At 45.9% G+C, this 7,022-nt stretch overlaps 1 long non-coding RNA gene across 1 annotated transcript in view; it reads right to left on the minus strand.

The window, feature by feature from the left end:
• Positions 1-3,104, minus strand: part of LOC126983381 (uncharacterized) — a 23,797-nt gene extending 20,693 nt beyond the window's left edge. The window contains exons 1-2 of the long non-coding RNA XR_007735850.1: positions 2,930-3,104; positions 84-342 (exon numbers count right to left, since the gene is read on the minus strand). This is a non-coding gene — a long non-coding RNA (uncharacterized LOC126983381). The remainder of the gene's footprint in view (positions 1-83; positions 343-2,929) is intronic.
• Positions 3,105-7,022: the final 3,918 nt, after the last annotated feature.

The raw sequence follows: 7,022 nt of genomic DNA on the forward strand, positions 1-7,022 counted from the left end.
CAAATCGTAGAGAGGTCTGACATACTGTACTACTACTACTTCTACTGATACCAACACTATTATAAGTATAAGCCAACACTCACCATTTATTCCTCGTCTTCATCTTCACCTCCTCTTACTCACGTCCTCCTCGTCCAGGGTCCACCGGGCAAATGACGAGGAGAGAGGCTCGGAGGTGTGGCAGATGCTGGAGGCTGTTGTTGTTCATCACGTCTCGAAGCAATGTCCAGCGGGGAAAGGCTTGGAGGTGTGAGAAGAGGCTGGAGGCTGGGGGTTGGTCACGTCTTTACCCAGAGTCCAGCGGGGATAGGGTGACGAGAGGCTGGGACGGCTGACAAGATGCTGTTCATCACGTAACAAGGCGGGGTAGTTAACAAAGGGTGAGGCTGATGGTCGTTAGGTGGTTACTGATACGGGTGTTTATATGCATTATGGCCTATAGTGACTGAGTGAATGTATATATCAAGGGGTTTACATAGATTATATAGATACGTGGACATACCTTTTGTGTGGTGATATGGGTGAGAGATGAACACACACACACACACACACACACACACACACACACACACACACACACACACACACACACACGGGGACAAATTCACTGTGCAGATTTTTTATAAAATTATTACACATCTAAGAAATTAAGTTGAAAATGGTTGTTGTTGTTGTTGTTTACTCTGTACAAGATAAGAGTATATTAATGAACTTACGGCTGTGTGTGTGTGTGTGTGTGTGTGTGTGTGTGTGTGTGTGTGTGTGTGTGTGTGTGTGTGTGTGTGTGACGTGACCCGGGGCGTACTTTGGTCGCAGCCTCCGCCGCCAGCCCCCGCAAAACAGCCCCGCTCAGCGCACCACCACCTCATCCAGGGGCGCGCTGACCCTTCAAAGCACCCCAAACTCACCCAAGAACTCTCCAAACACTCTCCGTGGCTGTGGTTGCTGGGTTGTGGCTGAGCGCGGCTGTGTGGTGGTTGAGTGGCGGGTTGTCGAAGTGTCGCCCCGGGTCTGAACGCTGAGGGGAGGGTGAGGCTGTCTCGCTATGTACAAGTTACCATAGAAAAGCTTATTATGAGGAATCGTTATTGTCTTGGCCGAGGAGAGATGTGCCGCTGGTGACGCTAAAACATCTCGGCAGGAAAATGTAAGAATGAACGATGTGCTGACGCCGCTGATAACCTCACACCATGGAGGTAGGATTGGCGGTCCCGCTAACCCCCTTCCTTGAGGTGAAGCCGACGAACTGTCAAATTTACGGCCAAAAGATGGGGGTGGGCGAGCTTGACTTGAGACCTGACAGCTGGCCGTAAAAATGACAGCTCGGGCGGATTCACTTAATTGGGCTGATGTCACCTCCACCAATTCTACCTCCATGGTGACACTGCTCTGAGGGTCGCATTCCTAAACGTCTCGGGCTTCAATTACGACTGTTTTTCAAGGCCACGGAGGAGATTAACCGGGTCTTCACGGGGGGTGTGTTTCCCGTTCAAGGTGCAGAGTTCGTGTTAATAATGTGAGAAAATGAGGGTTAAAGATAGGCTAAATAGGTCTAAAATCAGTGGGTGAGTGACACTGTCTGAGAAAAAGTGAGATAGCTCTAAAGTGAGGGAGGGTAGAGAGTCTGGGGTGGGTGGATTAGAGAGAGGGATTGTTGGCTTACATTTTAGTGTATGGTAGAGTGAGTTAGAGCTAGTTTTAATCTGAGAAAATGATGGTTAAATATAGGGTAATTTTTCATGTCAAGCTATCACCGGGGTCACAAAACAGTCCATGAAAACCCCAGAGCACCTTCCACGAGAGGCTTTTCCAACAGGCACAGGGAAGATTGACCGGGTTTTCTTGGGTGACTTTACCGTTGAAGGCGTAGAGGTCGTGTCAAGCTATCACCAGGGTCACAAAACAGTCCATGAAAATCCCAGAGCAACTTCTACTGTAGTCTTTTCCAGCAAGCGATCTGAGGCCCCGAGACGTTTATAAATTCTGGCTTGAGTCTGCCTTCCCTCCCGCTACAGTAACTTGGAGCGCGGGGTCTTATCAGGAGTTATCGGCATCAACATGTACAAAACAAATGATTCTTTTCTAAGACGTAACCACGAAACTCAACAAAGCGCTCCGCTCGCTGCCAGCCTTCCTGACGCCGGGGGGCTGCTCTGGGGGGCGGGGGAGGGAGGGTGGGCATTCTTAAGTGTCTCGGGGGCTCACTATACGTTTCCCAAGACGTTACGAATATGGGTCTTGGGTCACCCCTCCCCGCTCCACCTCGCCGCGCCCCGTTACCGCCCCGTCGAAGCCACCACGCGGGGCACTGGAGGTCACGAGATACGGGTACAAAACTAACAAAGAATTCAATGCCCCTGGTGATGGCCACGGCGGAGGGAGAGGGGCCGACCACAGGGGAGCCCCCGGGGGTTGTCTGTCTTAGGTGAACAGGTTATATACAGGTATTTACAGGGACCGTGGACAAGGCCGGGGTCACGGAACGCACGCACGCACGCACTCGATTTCTCTCTAAAGTACCTCCTGAAACGGCGCCACCGACTGGTGTTGAGTGGTGATAAAGTGGTGATGAAAGGGTGATGGAGTTGAGATTTGGTGGTGATGGTGGTGGTGGCTTGGAAGAAGAGGAGGAGGAGGAGGAGGAGGAGGGGGGTAAGGATGGTGTTAAAGGGTCAGAGACATGGTGGTGGTGGTGAAAAATGGTGATGAAAAACGTTGATGAGACTGGTAAAACGAAGGGAGGAAGAGGATTACTGAAGTGGTGAGAGAGAGAGAGAGAGAGAGAGAGAGAGAGAGAGAGAGAGAGAGAGAGAGAGAGAGAGAGAGAGAGAGAGAGAGAGAGAGAGAGAGAGAGAGAGAGAAACAAAAAACTAAAATAAATAGATATAATAGCAAATAAATAAGTACCATAAAGAAAATCCCTAGTTACCCTTGCAATGATGTGTCCCATATGCTTGAACATGTATTGTAGCAGCAGGCGGTTGGCGGTTGGCAGGCGGTTGATCAGCTGGCGCATGGCCTCGGCGCGCTCCCCGGGGTTAGGAATGATCGCTACGTCCTCAAAGTGTGGCATCATGTCCGACGTCAACACTGGCTCCGGCAACTCCCTGCAGAACGGTCATTTTTATTATTATTATTATTATTATTATTATTATTATTATTATTATTATTATTATTATTATTATTATTATTATTGTTATGTCCGACGGCATCACTGGCTCCGGCAACTCCCTGCAGAATGGTCATTTTGATTATTATTATTATTATTATTATTATTATTATTATTATTATTATTATTATTATTGTTATGTCCGACGGCATCACTGGCTCCGGCAACTCCCTGCAGAATTGGGATTTGGATTACCAAACCTTATCTAACCTTACCAAACCTAATCTAACCTTACCAAAGCTAATATAACCCTACCTAACCTAATCTAACCTTAGCAAACCTCATCTAACCTTACCTAACCTAATCTAACCTTACCTAACCTAATCTAACCTTACCTAACCTAATCTAACCTAATCTAACCTTGCATAACCTAATCTAACCTTACCAAACCTTATCTAACCTAATCTTGGGGGTCAGGGGTCAAGGTGTACTTAACCAGCTTGTCCCTACATGAAAACTACACACATCAACCTTGACCTCGACTATATTATAAAGTTGACGTCAATGCATGGATATGTAAAGGTCATAATAAATTACTTTTTGAACATAATGACATCTGTTTTCACTTTATAACACCTGTAGTAGTATATAGTAGTAGTAGTAGTATATAGTAGTAGTAGTACGTAGTAGTAGTAACAGTTGATATACAGAAAAAAGCGCTTTTATTCCTTTTTCTATTTCCCAGAGGCATTTCATCTGATGTAAAAAAGGATGAGGAAGCCGTTCATGGCCTGAAAGCAACGCACCGGGCAAAATTAACGGTGTTAGGAGGTATGGTCCACGTTGCGAAAAACAGTAAAGATTGAATTTTATGGTATAGTTTTTAGTTTGAACTTTGAAATGGGCACCTACCCCATGCAGAAACGTCCGCCGAATCGAACGGTACTTTCAGAATTGCTTTACGATGAACGGTAATGGAGTTATTGTCATTTTACGATGTATTTTATTAGGCTAATTTTATATATATAAAAAAAAAATGAAGCCATTTCCGTATTCCACCTTCTCCCATTAGCTCCCCTCATTACCATCAACCTCATCCCCCTTTAATTATCACCACGCAAATTACTGACCCGATTTATTCCCTATTCGACACCTGACATGACCTATTCTCGAATTCCACCTATTCCCATTAGCCCCCCCTATTACTTTTCACCCCCGCCCCTTTTAATTATCACCACGCAATTTACTGACCCCATTTGCTTCCTATTCGACACCGAACATGACCTAATTACGAATTCCACCTACTCCCAGTAGCCCCCCCCCTTATCCTAGCCCCCGCCCCCTCTGATTTTCACCACGCAATTTACTGACCCCATTTTACCAGTATTCGACATCTCACATGACATATTTTCGAGTTTCACCTACTCCCATTAGCCCCCTCCCATTACCGTTAACCCCCGCCCCCTTTAATTATCACGACGCAATTTACTGACCCCATTTACCCCTTATTCGATACCGAACATGAACTAATTACGAATTCCACCTACTCACATTAACCCCCCCCACATTATCATGAATCCCCGCCCCCTCTAATTATCATCACGCTATCTACTGACCTCATTAACCCCCTACTCGACACCCCAATATAATAACCGGGATGTCCACAGCCCCCGTGATGTTATATACCTGGACTTTCAGAAAGCCTTCGACAAGGTACCGCACGAGCGACTCCTTAAGAAACTGCACTCGACGGGCATTGGAACCAATCTGATCGCGTGGATAAGAGATTGGCTCACCGGCAGAAAACAACGAGTACTACTAAACGGACAGCCTTTCGATTGGCTTCCAGTCACTAGTGAAGTGCCTCAAGGGTCAGTGTTGGGACCCATTCTCTTCATCATATAATTATCGGGGTCACTTTCCCTGCCGCGCCGCCGCATTTTATATCAACGACCTCGAATCAGGATTGAAATCAACAGTATCGAAATTTGCTGATGAGGGTGGAAAGGCCCTCACAAAGACCGACTGCGAAATCATTCAGAAAGACCTCAATCACATTATCGAATGGTCAGAAGAATGGCAAATGTCCTTTAATGTTGACAAATGCAAAGCCATGCACATTGGGTCCAGAAATAGTAACCACACATACATCATCAATGGGAAACCTCTGCAAGCGATGCAGGAGGAAAAGGATCTTGGAGTCACTATCAGGAGTTACCTGAAACACGCGAATCACTGTAAAAAAGCCTACAACAAAGCCAATACTATGCTCGGGTTCATAGCGAGGAACTTCGAGTGTAAAACGCCAGACGTGATGCTAGCCTTGTATAATTCCATGGTAAGACCGCACCTCGAGTATGCAGTACAGTTCTGGTCTCCTAATTACAGAAAGGACATTGATTTATTGGAAAGGTTTCAACGACTCGCCACAAAGATGATTCCAATCTTAAGGGATCAACCGTGCGAGGAACGACTCAAGCGACTCAATCTCTTTACACTGGAAAAAAGACACCTGCGAGGGGATATGATTCAAGTCTTCAAGTATCTGAAAAACTTCAATAACGTCGATTACTCCAAATTCTTTGAACTGCAAACCAACCTAAGAACTAGAGATAACGGCGTACCCATTCAGTCGAGTCGATGTAACACAGACATCGGAAGGAGTTTCTTTTCAAACCGAGTCATTCGTCATTGGAACAATCTTCCTTCAAAAATAGTAAATGCGAATACCATCAACACCTTCAAATATAGAATCGACCGTCACTTCGCTGCGTCAGTAGTGTACTGAATATTGAGGTGCATGTTTTCAGACAGATTGCAGCAAGACCTCAACCTATATTCATATAATTCTCCCCCACAGCCTAGATTGCAAGTAGCGTAAGTCAACAATAGAGTAAAGCAACAGTTAATGTCCGCACGACAAGTGGAGTAAGCTGTGGGTGCAGTAAGGTGACAGGTTACTGGTGCGTGCCTAGTACCGCCGGTAAAACTAGGATCAAGCCTCCACTTGTGCCCCTGAAACTACACCTCACCCACCGTGAGTATTAGGGGGATTCTGGGGCTGCCCTGTGTAGGCCACTCGTCCTCTCCCAGTTTCCCTGTATTTCTATGTTCTTGTATCTGCTCCTCAATATTGAGGTGCTTTTCATCTGCTCCTCAATGTCGAGGTGCTTTCATCTGCTCCCCAGACCCCAAGTGGCTGTCGAGCAAATTAAATCACCAAAGCAGGCAACCTCGTAATGAGCCAATAGACTTTCTGTTGCCTGCATTTCCACGTTTCTATGTTTCCATGTTTCCTTCCTTTCTTCCTTTCTTTCTTTCTTTCTTTCTTTCTTTCTTTCTTTCTTTCTCTGTTGTTTCCTTTCTTTCTTTCTATCTATCTTTCTTTCTTTCTTTCTTTCTTTCTTTCTTTCTTTTTCTCTTTCTCTCTATCTATCTCTCCATCCATTATCTATCTGGTATTCTATCTCTCTCCCTCTCTGTTATAATAAGGACAGTGCGTGGTCGATGCGTCCATTCCACAACGGTGCGTCATTACCAACAAGATTTTTTCCTCGCACGATTCATGAAGCTCCTCGTCATCCATAAAACATCGGCGACTCAAATCAAATAGACAATTTACTCTTGACAGCAAACCCTTCCTCAACCCTGAACGTGTGTGTGTGTGTGTGTGTGTGTGTGTGTGTGTGTGTGTGTGTGTGTGTGTGTGTGTGTGTGTGTGTGTGTGTGTGTGTGTGTGTGTGTGTGTGTGTGTGTGTGTGTGTGTGTGTGTGTGTGTGTGTGTGTGTGTGTGTGTGTGTGTGTAAGATAGTAGATAATGTTGCCAATTAAAATCAGTGCGGTGCAGGTGCTCAAACGTACGTGGACACACACACACACACACACACACACACACACATACACACACACACAC

Source organism: Eriocheir sinensis, chromosome 53, assembly GCF_024679095.1.
Source record: "Eriocheir sinensis breed Jianghai 21 chromosome 53, ASM2467909v1, whole genome shotgun sequence".
Taxonomy (NCBI): Eukaryota; Metazoa; Arthropoda; class Malacostraca; order Decapoda; family Varunidae; genus Eriocheir; species Eriocheir sinensis.